The sequence below is a fragment of the Lagopus muta genome, chromosome 7 (genome assembly GCF_023343835.1).
Source record: "Lagopus muta isolate bLagMut1 chromosome 7, bLagMut1 primary, whole genome shotgun sequence".
Classification (NCBI taxonomy): Eukaryota; Metazoa; Chordata; class Aves; order Galliformes; family Phasianidae; genus Lagopus; species Lagopus muta.
The window spans coordinates 44,797,415-44,813,799 of NC_064439.1; the positions used below are offsets into that span (position 1 = coordinate 44,797,415).

The 16,385-nt window shown below is 40.3% G+C and overlaps 1 protein-coding gene across 2 annotated transcripts in view; it reads left to right on the top strand.

Annotated features, from left to right (window-relative positions):
- Nucleotides 1–16,385, top strand: part of STAC (SH3 and cysteine rich domain) — a 253,811-nt gene that overhangs the window by 63,609 nt on the left and 173,817 nt on the right. The window lies entirely within an intron of this gene.

Genomic DNA, 16,385 nt, shown 5'->3' on the forward strand with positions numbered 1-16,385 from the left:
ATCCACTTACTCCAAGTGGCATCAGTAGCATGATGGGTGGAGGGAACCTTTCCTTTAAACATCCAGTTCAGCACTGGCAGTCGAGGTGCCAGAAGGAGCTGTGTTTCAGTACCGACTACTTCGGAAGCAGCCCGAACCCCTTCATAAGCGGCTAAGATCTCCTTCTCAGTTGGAGTGTAGTGCTCTTCAGACCCTCTGTATGCCCGACTCCAGAATCCCAGGGGTCGGCCTCGGGTCTCTCCCGAGGCTCTTTGCCACAAACTCCAAGTGGGACCGTTCTCTCCAGCAGCAGTGTAGAGGATGTTCTTTATACCCTGTCCCATCCGTACTGGCCCTAGGGCCACGGCACGGGCTATCTCCTGTTTAATCTGTTCAAAAGCCTGCTGCTGCTCAGGGCCCCATGTAAACTCATTTCTCATTCGCGTCACATAATAAAGGGGGCTTACAATGAGGCTGTAGTTTGGAACATGCATTCTCCAAAAGCCCACTGCACCCAGAAAAGATTGTGTCTCTCTTTTGCTAGTGGGTGGAGACATAGCAGTGATTTTGTCGATCACGTCTGTTGGGATGTGACGACGGCCATCTTGCCACTTTATACCTAGGAACTGAATCTCCTGGGCAGGTCCTTTCACTTTGCTTCGCTTAATAGCAAAACCAGCACTCAGAAGAATTTGGATCATTCTCTCTCCTTTTGTGAAGACTTCTTCTGCTGTATCGCCCCACACAATGATGTCATCAATGTACTGCAGGTGCTCAGGAGCGCTGCCCTGTTCCAATACAGTTTGAATCAACCCATGGCAAATGGTCGGGCTATGTTTCCACCCCTGGGGCAAACGGTTCCAAGTATACTGAATGCCCCTCCATGTGAAAGCAAACTGTGGCTTACATTCTTTGGCCAAAGGGATGGAAAAGAAGGCATTAGCAATGTCAATGGTGGCATACCATTTGGCCGCTTTTGACTCCAGTTCGTATTGAAGTTCTAACATGTCCGGCACAGCAGCACTCAGTGGGGGTGTGACTTCATTCAGGCCACGGTAGTCCACCGTCAGCCTCCATTCTCCACTGGCTTTACGCACTGGCCATATGGGGCTGTTAAAAGGCGAGTGAGTTTTGCTGATCACTCCCTGGCTCTCTAGTTGACGAATTAACTTATGAATGGGGAGCAAAGAATCCCTGTTGGTGCGGTACTGACGCCTGTGCACCATTTTTGTAGCAATCGGTACGTGTTGCTCTTTTACTCGCAGCAGCCCCACAACAGATGGATCTTCTGACAGGCCAGGCAAAACAGACAGCTGCTTAATGTTGTCTGCGTCCACAGCAGCTATTCCAAAGGCCCATCGATACCCCTTAGGATCCTTGAAATGCCCCCTTCTGAGATAATCAATACCTAGTATACATGGAGCCCCTGGGCCCGTCACAATAGGATGTTTTTGCCAGTCCTTACCAGTGAGGCTTATCTCGGCCTCCAACACAGTCAATTCTTGAGAGCCCCCGGTCACTCCAGAAATATGGATTGATTCTGTCCCTTCATGACTCGAGGGCATCAGAGTGCACTGTGCACCAGTGTCCACCAGGGCCTTATATTTCAGTGGTTCTGATGTGCCAGGCCATCGAATCCACACAGTCCAATATACTCTATTATCCCTTTCCCCCCCCTGACTGAGGGCAGGGCCCCTCTATTCATTACCTGTGGTAACTGGGGCAACTGCACTGGTGGTAGATCTGCCTTGTAATTCTTTCACCCGGGCTCGTAGTACAGGAGTAGGTTGACCGTGCCACTTCCCCATGTCTTCTCCATGGTCACGTAGGTAATACCATAAGGCAATTCGCGGTGTATTACCCCTTACTTGAGCCGGAGAGCGCTTGCTTCTAACAGCTGAGATCTTTGATGGTGCACGTGAGAAGGAAGGTTCATCGTCTTTAGTTAGGTGGGCTCGCATCATCGCCTTCATCTCCTTGATCTCCTTCATTAGACTCTTTTGATTATCCTGATCTTCATCCAGCGTCTCTGATACTGCTACAGGTTTGTCACGGTTAATCAGTTGAGACACTTGCTCCGTCATTTTTGATATTGCAGCAACGGCAGAATGAATTGGGGACAGCAATTGTTCGTAGTTTTGGAGCGTAACAATTAATTCATAAATTAAGGGTGTTCTCTGTTGCTCCTGGTATCTGTCACACGCTGACGTTAGTGTAGCGGCATATTTGTCCGGCGCTGTTGTCACGATTTTCTGCCATATCTCAGGCGTTGTCCTCACTCTTTCAGGGTCGCGGTTTTGTTGTGGGTGGTTAGGAACAAAGTCAGGGTCATACAACATTTCCACCACACCTATTTCCCTCAAATACTGGATACCCTTTTCAACTGTATCCCATTTTTTCATTGCAATCTTCAAGCTATTTTTGAAGGGATACTTTTCCTTCACAGCTGTTAACACTCGTTCCCAGAGGGAGGCAGCCTCATCCGAACATCGACTAATTCCTCTATCAATAGCTGGATCTCTGGCAATGGCACCTAGTTGGCGAGCTTCATTACCATCCAGAGACAAGCTATGGGCCCCGCTGTCCCAACAGCGAACCAACCAGGAAACAATACTTTCATTCAGGCGCCGTGTGAACTCCTTTCTTGAACCTTGGATTTCAGTCATCTTTAGAGGCCGGCGAGTAGTAATAGAGACTTCCTCTTCATCACTCTCTTCTGCATGTCTCTTAGTTTTCGCTTTTGCCTTTCGCGATGGTGGTGGTTTTGAGGAGGGCCCCTCGCCTGGATCTTCCTCCTCCTCCTCCTCCTCTTCTTCTCTTTTTCGTTCAAGACGCGAAGACACTCGTTTCCATTTCTTGCCCTCCACAGGAGCAACTGGTATTGTTACTGGTGTCTCCTGTGATTGATTAGATTTGACTTGGGGATTTTCCCCTTTGGCTTGAACCTCAGCTCGGAAACTCTCTCTCTCCCGAATGGTATTATATAGGGCACGGTAAGCACAAGCCAAACCCCAAATAAGTTGTACCTCCTTAGATTTATGTAAGCCGCATAGTCCCTGACTCAAATACTGGCTTAGTTTCTCAGGATCCCACAGGTGTTCAAGAGTAAAATCCCACGACACTGCGGGTCCCCATGCTTCTAAGACCTTTCCTAAACCTCTCCATATTCCCTGCCAATCATCATTCTCTAGTTTCGGAAGACACTCCTTTCCCTTATTACGAATGCTTAGGAATACATTCAGGAGAATTGATGACACGAACAACAACATGAGTATTAATTCAAGATTCGAAAAACGTTTCACAAACCGAAAAGAAAACCCGGAGACTGGTCTGAACATTGTGTTGTTTGTAAAATTAGCTATTCCATTTGGGATGTAGCTGTTTGTGAAATTAGCTACTCCATATGGGATGTAGTTGTTTGTGAAATTAGCCATTCCTGCTCGGATGTAGTTGTTTGAGAAATTAGCCATTCCTTCTGGGATGTAGATGTCAAAGTTCAAATCATACCACATTGCAAATAGGTAAAACATAGGTGTCTCCATCAGTGTCATTAGGTACCTATATATGGTTGCAATTCCACAACACATAATTATGAGCTGGATTATTGGCCAGTAGGTTGTGACTAACACCATTGCTTTTAATCCTTTACCCAGCACCCCCACGATAACGAGTGGGTTCATCGCTGGTGCTTGCTAAAAAAGGGTTAATGAATTGAAGCTAACAAGAGGAGAGAAAAAAAAAGAGGAGAGAAAAAAAAAAGGCACTACCCAGACTAAGTAGTGCTCAAAGTTTACAAATATCCCAGAACACTGGCAGTACGCCTAATCTTTCAAGGTCAGGTTTTCCAGCACAGAAACCTGAACTACTGATAATGCTCCCTAACAAAGCTCTCTAAGAGCAGAGAGAAAAAAAGATTCGTTCAAAAAGCTAAAAAGCAATCGAGCCCCACGTTGGGCGCCAAAAATCTGTCACGGATTTGACCAGATCAATCTATGTCCGTGACAGGGGCGACAGGCCTCTGCCCTCCCCCCCCCCACCCCAGTCCCACAAAAATGGGAAGGAAGGAAGGGAGGAACAGAACAGCGGCAACAATCTATGGAGGAAAACTTATTTTACTATAATATCGGAATACAAGATAACACAACAGATACAATTTAATTGCAATTGAGATTAATAAATCAGACAAGATGAGAGAGAGAGTTCCCGGGACCGATTCAAACCTGAAAAGCTTGGAACGGCTAGGAAAGCACCCTCCAGCACCCACTGCAAGGCAGCAAGAGAGCGCCCCCCCCCCACCCGGAAGAGCCAGATCCCGTGACTTCTGTAATGTACAGGGATAGGTACCTGGGATTGGGGCAGTGACACTTTAATGCCCCGTACACTACATGATGTTTTGATGTGGAATACTGAAACCCAAAAACAAAAACAAAACAAAAACAAAAAACATGGAACCATGACAAATACCTTTGAAAGTTTTGCGTTGAAGTCATGAAATTGCTGGCTCTACTAGAATTCAATTTTTACCTTGTTTTTAACAAACTGATCCTTCAGTGATCATAAGAATGGATATTCAACTAGAAGTTCCTTCTGGCCCTAATAATTGATGACCACAGCCTGATGATTTTGTTATGAAACTGCTAAATCCTTCTCTTAATTTTTAATGGAGTATAATGAAGAAAGTAAGTCTACACGAATGAAGTGTGATTCCCCATAGGCAGTGGAGGATCGTCATTTTTTTCCTGGAGTAGGCATATAAATATTACTGGGGAAAATCCTTTTCCCTAGAAAGAAATTCTCAGTGTAACAGGTAACTCAAATACCTCGTTCATATTTCCACAGAGTCTGCTTGTTCCAGTGCTGTTAGACCATGATGAGTTTAATACTGAACAAACAGCCTGGTATTAAAGAGATGGTGAAAATGAGAAATGGTGATTTTGGCACTCTAGGCATTAGATGCTCCTCAGTAAGTCCTAGTCTAGTAGGTTTTGGAGGTGTAATGAAATAAAGATTAGTTGGTTATTCCTGGTTCCCATCTGCTTATGTATTGATTTTTACATCTAGGCCGTAGCTCCTGTGAAAATGCTTCAGCTAAATTTTTATCAAATTGCTTGGTTTGTTGTTTCCTAAATGTTCTTTTTGTGTTTACTTACAAACGAAATGTTAAACAAAATGACAGAGTAGGAAAAGAGGAGATTTATACAGGATTAAAGCTGCTTATGTGTGAGTGCTATAAACTTTTATCTTAACAGCATGACAGGCATCTCCTAAGACCCCAGTGCTCATATAAGTTCTATGAAAGGAAAATAACATGGAGGTATAAACAAAGGGAGAGTCATTTCCAGAAATGACTCTTGATGTCAAATCCTGACCAGGGCATACTTACTGCTGCATAATGGATCTGTGGGATACTAATGAGAGATGCTTATAAGCAGTTTTGTGGGCAACAGCAAGTCAAAGTCTACTTCTGTTCTGAAGGAGCATTTATACAATGAAGGCAAATCAGTATGTTGTGCAGAAAAAGAGTTTGATTCCAGGAACAGTTTGACCCAGGAATTTGAGCATCTATTTTGCTTGCGGTGATGTTAGAGATCAAAGAATGTTCTGCAACACATCTTGTTCTTCACTGGCTCTAATGAAATCTAATAAATGTACACAGATAAATATCTTGTTAGGCAGAAGGAGACTTGCTTGGTAAAAAGAAAAAAAATGAGCTGAGTTTTAAGTTGTGACCAATGACCCCATTGGTGCTTCTTAGCTCTCTGGCTTCAGGAGCTCACAGTATACTCAGCCTCATTGCTCAGTTGAGGAGCTCCTAGCAGAGTGTTGTCTATAAAGCCTTTATGGATCAGCAGTGTCCACTGGCAGTAGAATCTTCCCTTTCATTAGTTTATAAATAAGCTTGGAACTCTTTGCTTTTTTGCAGATCTGGTGACTTGGGCGCCTGCCTCCTCTGCTCAAGCCCAGTTTTGTTTTTTCTTCTGTCTCTGGGAGTCTCTTCCTCTCTCTGCTGCTTTTTCCAGTCTGCCATTTCCATGCTAAGGTAAACGAAACATAAATTTCCAGGAAACTTCTGAGGGAAAACAAGGTCTTGTGCTCTACATGGATGACTTTCTTTGCAAGTCCTGTGCACTTTAATGTACTGTGGTACCAGGAAATGAATGATAGCCAATGGGATACTTTGAATAAAGGTAAAATTTAAAAAGCAAGTCAGCATTTCTTCAAGGACAGCACAAATTAAAACATAAATTAGCTTAAAACCCACAAATTATCAGAATCTCCACAAGTTCTACCAGTAGCATTCATTAGTATTTATTACCTAACATGGCTCAGTTGTACCCCCAAGGCCCAGAAGTGTCCCCAGCTCAAGGCTATGCGTGCCCCTTTTTTATATATATATAAAATACTCATATTTGAATGGAGCCTTGTAATGGAGTGTCCTGGAAGTGAGGTTTAAATCCAAATGATAGCTGGGAGCTATCCTTTGGCTATCCTTTGGTCCTGACTAATCTTTAATGCAATTTGAACCCTCTATGCCCATGCAGGCCTTTGCAGAATCTCCTGCTATTTTATAGAATTTTTCTTTTTGTTCTAACCCTGGGGGTTTCGTTCTGCCAAAGTGATAACATCGTATTTTCTACAGTACATGGAAAGTTGGCAATGTGTTGCCTTTTCAGTTTCTGTGTGTGTTCACCACTTGTTGTGTTTATCTGGATGAATGCAAAGAACAAAAATTAGTAGTCACGCATGCTCCTTTCGGTGTGGTATAATAAAGTAAGCCCTAACAAGTGGGAGATGATTTTTTCAGAGGGAAATACTGCTTTCCTTTCCTAAACTTTTTTGCAGATTTACTACTCTACACTTTTTTCCTCCATCTCATATTTAGAAATGTGTGGTAGGCTTTTTCTTCCACCCATAGCCACAGGTAGCATCACTTCTGCTTCTTATTTTCTCCTGTGCTTGGCTTCAGAGGAACCAGCAGACTGGCAGTACCTCTTCTTTGGAAAGGGTTTTCTTATTAGAATCTTGCTAACTGTTCCTCCAGTGCCGTTTGTTTTTTCTCCATGGTTTGCTGTGTGTTTTTTCTTTTTTTCTTTATAGGTTTTTCTTCTTCTTAAAAAGCAATAGGAGTGTTTGAGAGTTGAGTATGAAATAAACTTTTGTTGTAGTATATTTCCTAAATCTAAGGTCTTGCCCACTGAAAAGGGAAGAAATCTTAAACACATACCAAGCAATAGTAAAAGCTTTGGCAAAGATAAATGCTGATATAAACTTGGGGAAATTAGATTTTATGAGAAACGTGTTAAGTGAGATGAAATATTTTCATGAAGGAGGTTGGCTAATGTCCTACGGTTGTACTTCTCTGCAGTGGATGCGTGCTGTGACTTTAAATTTACTCCTGAATGTATGCAACTGGCCCTTGTACCTCAATACTCAAAAGCTTACAGGAAAAATATATATATATGAAAGGATTAAATAGAGCTCAAGTTGCTTGTGGGATTAAGAAGCTACTGGTAAAAAAATTTCAGGTGCTTATGCAGAATATCTGGACAATATCTGGTATTAGAGGCCTTTTAGATCTCTTTTGCTTGCTTGTCTTCTCAACTATGTAAGTATTTCTAAGGCTTATGCATATGAAGAAATATTTTTCAAATGAGAATTGTTTTCATTGAAAAATAGTCTCTTTAGTGAAAGGAAGATTGCCTTTGTTCTGATAACCTGAGCTTTGGATGGAAAACTGTTCACTTTTAGTACACTCAAATTCAACACTTATCTGGTTTCCAGTGGGTGAAATAGATAAACTTTTAATTATGCTTTCAATTTTTTTTTTTAGCATCTTTCATATACAATAGCCTTCATCCAGCTTGGATGTTACTAAAATGTCAAATTCATAACTTATCTTTAAATTCCATTGTTTACATACCAGGGTACTACTAAGTTCAAATTCACTTGAGACTGGGCTTAGCAGTCATTATCTAACATAAAGGAGATTAGTAAATAAATGTTTGCTATGACTCTTGAGGTTTCTACTTCTCCTTCTGCCCATATAACACAAGTGATCTTTCTTCACTCAATTACTGTAAATACCTTCATATTCTGTGATATATTATTTCTGATTTCTTGAGGCATTGAAATACAATGTGATTATTCACACAATCGCTCTAATTCAGCGATTGTCCACCTGCTTTTTTGCTTTTTCCCTTACTAAAAAAGCCCTCAAATTTAATTTTTTCAGTGTCATGCATACTACATCATTTATTTTTACCTGAAATTCATTAAGATATCATCATGTCTCAGTGCTAGCAACCGAACTCTGTACACTGTTAATTTACATTGAAGTAGTCAGTTCCCTGAATGCAACTGGAATGCTGTAGAATGACTTTGTGAGAGCGTTAGTCTTTAAGTATTTGACTGTTCTGATGCAGTAATATTTGTTTAGACCATCTCTTACGTAAATTCTTCCCTAATCCTTTTCTTTACTGGAAAGCCAAATTTTCATTATCTGACACCCACCCGGGAAGTTGCTGTCATTAATTTAAATAGAAATGTTATGCTTTAGCTATGTGTTTCTGCTGGCAAATGATAATTCTTGTTTACAGTTCACGCATCACTATTCATTAAACACTAAGCTGTTGAGCAGAAGTCCCTGTATGTTGACTGAATTGCCATCGGTGTGCCAAGAGAATCACACAGAATCACACAGAATTGTAGGGGTTGGAAGGGACCTCCAGAGATCGAGTCCAACCCCCCTGCCAAAGCAGGTTCCCTACAGCAGGTCGCACAGGTAGGCATCCAGGCAGGTCTTGAACATCTCCAGAGAAGGAGACTCCACCACCTCCCTGGGCAGCCTGTTCCAGTGCTCCGTCACCTCACTGTAAAGAAGTTCTTGCGCATGTTTGTGCGGAACTTACAGTGCGGAACTTGTGCGGAATGTACAGACCATTTTATATTATGCGTGCTCATGACTTCAGAGGAAGATGTTGGTAGCATGGCAGTGGAGGTTGATCCTTCCTGCTAATATTGCATTATATTTTCTTGCCACGCAATTGATGGCAGCAGAGGGGCAGTGTGACAAAATGGCATCTGACTGAAATAGGAGGCATTACTTTTGGAGCAACCTTCATATTATGTCCAAACAATTATTCTTTGGTACTTTTGAGGCAAAAAGCTGAGTAATACTCTTCGGAGAGGAAGAGAGAGGAAAAGGTTTGCATTCCAAATGCCATTCTGAAACTTATTTTTAGACTTGGTAAAAATACAGCTGGTTGCTTTCGTATTTTATTTCCTGCAATGAGTTTTTTGTTCCATCTTTGTATTTTTTTTCTTTTTTCTTTTTTTTTTTTTTTTTTTACAGTGAAGGACCTCTGTTATGCATATTATGCATGTTATGCATATTTAGCTGTAATTGTTTTAATTCTTTTTTGATATTGAGTGATTCATTAGTATATAAGCAAATTTAACTTGGACTATATATTAACACATATAGGGAAATCAGATATGCTTTCTCCTACTGCTTGTTTTCTTGGGGAAAATCAGTACTTTGCTAATAAATATATTTAGGCTACCTATTTAATAATTTACTGAAGTCTCTTCAGCTACTATGATTTGACTCTCGAGCACGATGTGAATCACTCATAACTGTAAGTACTTGTTCTCACTGACAAGTGTTTGTAGGTTTTGATTTTCCCAGTTTCGAGGTCTCAGCTGAATATTTTGAACTTCGATATATGATGTTGAAATTCTCTCCTGCCATTAAAGTGTGATGTGTCCCTTCTTTTTCTTTCTAACTTTAAATCTGTGCTCCACTTAGTGTTTTCTTCAAATAGATTGTCATTTTTTCTTTTATTAGCTATCTATTAGCTAATCTATTAGTTAATTTCAATTAATTTCTATTGCTTGTACTAGACAGAGTTACATTTAAACTATAGTTTTTCCTCCTGCTCATAGGTGTCATGAATCAGGTAAGCACTGGTGCTATAATTGCTTCTAATGTTTTCTCTTTTTAAGAATTAATTTTTGAATGCCACTTCCCCTGGCTTTCAAACACCTGTTGTCATAATTTGCAGAATTCAGCACATCAGTGCAGATTTGTATACATAATTGTGAGCATTTTCAAGTAAGAGTTGGCAAATATTTGTTTCTAATGAGCAAGTAGACTGTTCCATCACTTGAGCCATCTTGATCCTTTTGTAATGCTTCTATATGATCATGTTGTGCTGTTTTATTCCTTGGTATTTTTAAGGTAGTGGAACTGGAAACCAGCAAAAATTAGAGAGGAAACCTATTATTGTTTTATTGACTTAGAGGTACTCTGTGTTTATATTTCTCTTTATGGAAAAGGTCACTTGAATCAGTAGTGAATACTTCTGAGTTGATAAAATAATCTTCATGGCTTATTTGAATAGCAATTTGGTTCAGATGAAATTGCCTTAATTGGAAGAACATGCATTTGCAGCAAACTGCAATACACACTGGAGAGCTCCAAGAGGAGAGCTCTCTTTCCTAGTCTGACGATCAAGAACTGATTGACAGAACTAGGATTGCATCTTCCAAAGTGTGATTAAAGGAACACACAACAGGACTGCTTAAACACGTACAAGGGTGATGCAAAAGAGAAGACAGTATAGTATTTAGAAGATCAAGTAGATGGGGGGTAGATGTAAGTAAGAAGGATTCAGATTTAACAGTAAGAAATTCTTCCTAGCAGTTGTTGCAATGAATGAAGCACAAGGATAACTTGCCTAAGGATGCTATGGGAGTTTCAGTACTGAAGATATTGAAAGTGGAATCATAGACTGATCCAGGTTTAAGACAGCATGTGACTTCTCATGCAAGAGATGAATTAGATGTTCTCTTAAAAACCCTTGCAGCCCTGTTTTCTATGCTTGCTCTTGCTCTTAGATTGCAAACTTGCTCATACTACTGTATGTAGGTTGCTCTGAAAGTAATGCCTCCTACTTATTTCTGTGGAATATACAGGAGATACAGAGCACAGTAGCAGTTTGATAGAGCAAATTCTCCGCTACAAAATACTATTTTTCAATGTCATCACCACCATTAATTATGCATATTTGCTGGCAATGGACAAGAACCTGCGTGCTGCACTGGTGAAAGTCTGCACCAGTGGAGGTGACTCATGGTCACTGTCAGCACTGCTGAAATGCACCACCTACTACCTCACTGTGTTCGCATCCGCTGTTTGATCCTCCAGAAATGTTCAGCAAGAATCCATTAATGTCAGCGAGTGCAAATTTTTCCCCATAGAGGAATTCAGTGACACATCTTTGCTTCATATGCACGTCCATGTCAGGTGCCACTTTGTCAGTCTGCCACTCTGCTGCCATCTGTCACACAGCAACAACATGTAGTGGAATATTGGTGGGAAGATTCAGCATCTACTGCCATACCATCAACATCTGCCTCTTGCATTGTGGACTGACATAATCAAACAGAGGAGGCATTACTTTCAGAGGAAAGCTCTCATGTTTCCAGAAAACATAGTTTTGTAAAAAGCCTGGAGTGAGGTTTCTGTCTATTTTCACTCAGCAGTACAAGGTTAGTTTGTTTTTCAAACTCTTAAAACCACTGGTACCTTCAGAGTATTCCTATTGCTAGCAGCAATAAAGGTTTTGTCCTGCGAGTCTATGATGCCTTCTGAAATAGTCTTCCTAAGTCTGATTCATCTCAGTTTTAGGTTAGATGCCTATCTTTCAATTAGCTGAGATTGCTGTCTGCATACCTACCATAGCTTATAGTGAGAGATGCCACTTATCCTGCGCTCAGAGTGTTGCTTTAAAAGAGTAACATCACTTCTGAGACAAAATAAAGCTTTTCGGGCAGACATTTGTTTCCTATGTATGAAGTTCACTGAACTAATTTCATAAATTCTGTACCTTTAGAGAAGTTACAAAGCCATACGAGAGTAATACAAGTGATGCTCAATCTATGATACTCCTCACTGCTTTGGAAAATATGCCCTGCTTTTCTCCTGATTACATGAAAGAGGTTAATGTGTAAACCTGATTTTTTTCACAGTTGTGACATTCCCATTCACTGTGAAATAGGATTGTACAATTTTAAATAGAATCCAATCACAGAAATTAGTTATTGTATATTTGAAACTAGTACTAACAGATACTCAGCTCTCCTAATAGAACAGACTTTTCTAAGACTGAAGAGGTTTTCTAGTTCTGACCAAGTTCAGCTCTTTGTAAGATAACTGCCACTGATAGCCAACCTGCTCTAAGTGTTTGTCTCTATTACGGCTGTTTACAAAGTATTTGTTGCTCTAGCAGTTTGATGAAGAAAGCATATACAACTCTCCAGTTGATAAGTATGTGGCAATAAATCCACTGGGGGTGTGATGGAGGATCATAAAACAGCCTCTGTAGAGCAGTATGATTGGATCCTAATGAGAAAAATGGATTTCAGCTCATATCTCCAGCTGTGATTTCTTAAACTTTTTTTTTTTTCTTCTGGAGTTGTTCCTCCCTCTCGTATTGCAAAAAGAAGAGTTACTTGAAGAGCACTCATCTCCTTCAGTGCATGCTTGTATTTTTGAGAAGCGGGATGGGATTTCTCCTGCCCACTGTTCAGGAATGATTTCCATCTTTAGGTAGGCAAGTGCCAAATTCAACCAACTAAACCGAGAATTTCTACATGCTAATGTAGATTTTCACTTAAATATTAAAGGCAGGTGAATGACTTCTGTAGTGTTTCCAGATTTTACCAGCATCTCACATTCATATCTGTATTTCTTGTTCAGTCCAACTTTACAGTGAAGTCAAAGGGGATTTAAAAAAAAAATCAGTTCTTTTCCTGAGACAAAATGTATCACTAGTTAATAAGATTCAGTATATTGGTATTGCAGGAAGGATCAGGGGATTTTTTTCCAGACTAGAAATTAGTAACAGTGAAAAAGAACTTTAAGAAAAGTGGCATATATAGTGAAAGGTAATAAATATACCTTAAAATCCATTACCTTTGAACAGACAGCTCTGAAATGCAGTAATAAAGTGTTTCATTGTAGAAAGGTATGTGACATTAAACACTTGTTTTAGTGCTGGACAATGAGAAATCACACTGGGGAAAAAATACAAGGATGGAAGGAAAACAGGATGTAGTACATTAGCCTTCCTAAGCATCATTACATCGCTTAAATAAAAAAAAGTATAGACTTTGTCTCTATACTTTGAAATAATCAGTTTACAGAGAATAAAAGTGTTTTTTCTGTTCTTCTCAAAAGAATCTTATTTGATAGTCATCTATAAAGTGATAGAATTATGTAGTAAATGGACTGCAATATTAACACAGGGTTTTATCTGTTAAACTTAACTTCCTTTTCCATAGCTGCAGCAGGATCTCATTGCCAGTAATCAAGACCAGCTTCTCTTCCAATTAACTGTCTGATTTTCTTTCTAAGCTCCATAGGGTGCACCTCAGGCTTGTTTAGGAAATGGAGCTGGATTTCTGTCTGTGGCCAGGTTTTTCAGTGGCTACTATTCAGGATTGAGGCAGCTGGCTGTGTATACAGCATACGTGGTTGTTTATTCCTGTAAAGAAAGAGGGCCACAGATAAAAACCTGACTGCAAAATCATGTGAAAGTTTTATGGTGTTGACCTGAGCAGTGTCTTGCTTGTAGTTTGAATGCCAAAGATCAATTCAGGACAAATTCCATTTGCTAGTATGGTATCAGAGTGCACAAAGGTCTTTTTCCTCCAGCAGTGTCTGCCATGCCCTACTGTAGGTTGATTCCAATTGCAGAAGTGGCACAAACTTATTTTCTACCATGGTTAAGTGCATGCATGAGGATTCCCCTATATCACTAGCTAAAACCACTTATTTAAACTGCATAAGCTAGCCTTTTTGGCTTTATCAGCAGGGAATTATGGAACTAAAGGGGAGACAGTGGACTGTCCTACAGTCCTTCGTGATTATGAATCCTTGTCCTTTTTTCCCTAGATTCTTGTGTTAATTCTTTTTTGCTCTAAGGTGTCACCAGGCTGTGTGGAGACCAATACTGCATCTGTTTCCATAGTAACAAAGACTTCAAAAGATGAAATGAGCTGCAGAATAAAAAAAGATCAAGGTGTAAACAAAATAGAAGTGAATGGCAGAGACTCAATATTTGATGCCAGAGGTTGTGTGGCTCCTTCTTTGCAGTGACCCAGGGTAATGCAAAAGTGATGTTGTGTTCATATTGAATGCACTAAAATGTGCTCTTCCTAGAAGTCCAAATCACCACAGCTGTGCTGACTCTTTCCCTGTGCTTTGGTTCTGTTTCTTTACTACTTTAGTTTCTTTTCTGCTTAAGCTCAAGGGTCCAGAGGTATCTGGAGGTGTAAACTTTGATGTTGTCAGTACTACCCCCCAGCCCAGTATAATCCAAATGCAGGACGTGCTTGACATATTGATGCAGTTCCTTTCAAAGATACTTATTTACACCATCTAAGTATTTCTTAGCAGTGCGTTGGCAATCTTTTCTTGTTCAAGTCTGCTTTACATCAAATATACATACAGTTAGCAGCAATATGCCTGATGCCTGAATATTGTAATATTCTACAGTGGTTTGTTGTTTGGGTGTTCTTTTTAGTTCTGTGAACTCTCCTACTTGTTTTGAAGTATTTCAGAAGAATTGCTTAACATTTTGCCTTGGTGCTCGAAATACCTATGCTGAGGAGCATTCTGTCTACATAGCGTATGCTGGAACGTTCCTGAAAATCATTTTTGGCTTTGCAGGAGCATGGTGTTATCTGGAATGAGTATGAAGTTCCTTAAAATATGAAATGCTACATTTAAGTGGCCAGTGGTGGGGTGAAAATGTTTTCTATTAGTGTGCCCAGAATCCCTGAGAGAGTATTGCATCTCCACATGAGAGGACAAATGCTCTTGTGCCAGGAATCCAGCTCTATTTCAAGGAAATGAGTTGGTGAAGATTTTTGCCCACTATTTCTGGAAATTGCTCTGGCGGTCACCCCATCAGTCAGCTTCAGAAGCTGTGGGAGCTCCCCCATCTTAGGGCTGTGTGGACTCTTCAGCTGAAACTCCCAGATGCATATGTGCATATCTCAGAGTTAAAATGTAGTTCTTTATGGCTAAACAGCCTCTAAATCCTTTTTTTCTTTTTTTTCCCTCCAGATGGTAGTATTTGTGTAATCGAGCATTTGGCAATGTTGGCATAAGTAACCATGCCCCTTTTGGAGTATTTTCAAAACAAACACACAGTGAATGTGAATAGGGTGATCCGGAGTCATTGTTTTTCTGGGAAAGGATGGGTTTTTGTTTGTTATGTTTGCTCCTTTAATGAAGCTCAGCCCTCAGTGGTTGTTTCTGCCAAGACTGGCACTGAGATTCGTGAAGGGTATTCATTCTGTCTCTTCTGTGTAGGGGCAGGTATCTTTAGCAAAGGGAAAGATAATTAAAAAGCATCGGGTGTGAGAAAGTTGTATCTAAACTTGACCTGGCTTAATCCTGTTCAGTAGTGATTGCCCTACCAAGGCTGGGAGATGGGGTTTGATTTGTACCTTTGTCACAGAAGACTGTGTTAGTCTGTGGACAGAGGGATTAAACCACAACTGATAACAAGCCTTTCTCATACATCTATGCACTAGCACTTCATGCACACTGGTAAAAATGACAGAAAGTGTAAAGAAGCGACTGGGAGACCTCAGGGTTGTATTACTTGCAGCAAAGCTTCATCAGCATAAAGTTGGATTCAGCTCTTCACAGAAGTCAAAGGAAGGAATAGTTAGATGATAAGTACCTTACGGATTTAATGAACTCTGAAACATGGGAGTAAAGTTCTCAGTGCTGTGTGTCCAGTTTATCTCAGCCCACTCTAGGCTGCCAGTTACTTCCTATGTTTCTTAAAATGAGAAAACTGTACAATATCAAGGCCTTCAGTGTAATGACTGTTGGCATGTTGCAACTTCCAAATGACTTACTGTAAATTAGTTATTAGATTACTTTAAATGTATTTTGAGATGAGCTGTCTGGCTAGGTTAAAATTGGATGCCTTAAAGAGCAGAAACCACACTGACTTGAAGTATATTTTGTAGATTGTTCTTGTAAGGAGAGAGGGCCAGGAGAAAGGTGTCAACATAAAGCACAAGAGGAAGAAATTTGATAGTTGAATTTCAGAGATCATTCTGTCTCACATATTTTTAAATATTGGCAATCTCTTAGGAATGCTACTTAACGCTTTTTAATCAAGAATGTGTAGAGTTTCTTTAGGGAAAAAAATTTCATGCTATGCTTTTCTGTTTGTTTGTTTGTTTTTTGTTTAATCCAAAAAAGCCCCAGTTCCTGATGTCCAGTTGGACCTGGAAAGCAGTTCTTCAGTCACCCTACTAACTAGTTAAGGGTGTTTTACACAGCAGTACTTTCTGTTCTTGTATGTGTGTTTTTG